Source organism: Chiloscyllium plagiosum, unplaced genomic scaffold, assembly GCF_037043375.1.
Source record: "Chiloscyllium plagiosum isolate Xiang-an unplaced genomic scaffold, Cpla_swu_hap1 HiC_scaffold_2, whole genome shotgun sequence".
NCBI lineage: Eukaryota > Metazoa > Chordata > Chondrichthyes > Orectolobiformes > Hemiscylliidae > Chiloscyllium > Chiloscyllium plagiosum.
The window spans coordinates 46462570-46463111 of record NW_028270140.1 but is presented as its reverse complement, the minus strand read 5'-3'; positions in this window follow the sequence as shown (position 1 = coordinate 46463111).

The following is a 542-nucleotide window of genomic DNA, read 5'->3' as shown; positions in this document are numbered from 1 at the left end:
CCTAAACCGGCAAAGTTGGGCTTAATCCCAACTGTCCATACAGCGGGCAGGGCTACTCCCTTGGTATTAAAGTCTGGCCAATGTTTTCACTTTTCCATGTTGCATAGAATTACTCACAAAATACAGCACAGAAACACCCTCTGGGGACAATGGGAAAGGATAATATTGATCTTGTGTGCCCCTCTACCTGCACTGGGAGAGTTGAATAAAACTCACAATGGTATCAGAGTAGGATTGTCCCAACAGCAGGGGAAGAGGGACAGAGACTGATGTTTTCACAGCAGGGTAAGTGAGGAACATGAGAGGGAGAGAAGGTCAGTACAAGGTCCTCTTCTCCATTTTCTTTAAAGGAGAGTCCTGGGAAATTGTAGGAATTGATATGTCCCTTGAGAACCGGTTTACTTCAGTGATGTGCGCAGTGTGTCTTACACAAACAGCAAATTTTCCTTAGAAATATATCGGAACATTATAATATGAACAGCCATTAACTAGAAGCCATGACTGGGCACTAGTTATGAGTCAGCTCTGCCAGGTCGGAATTC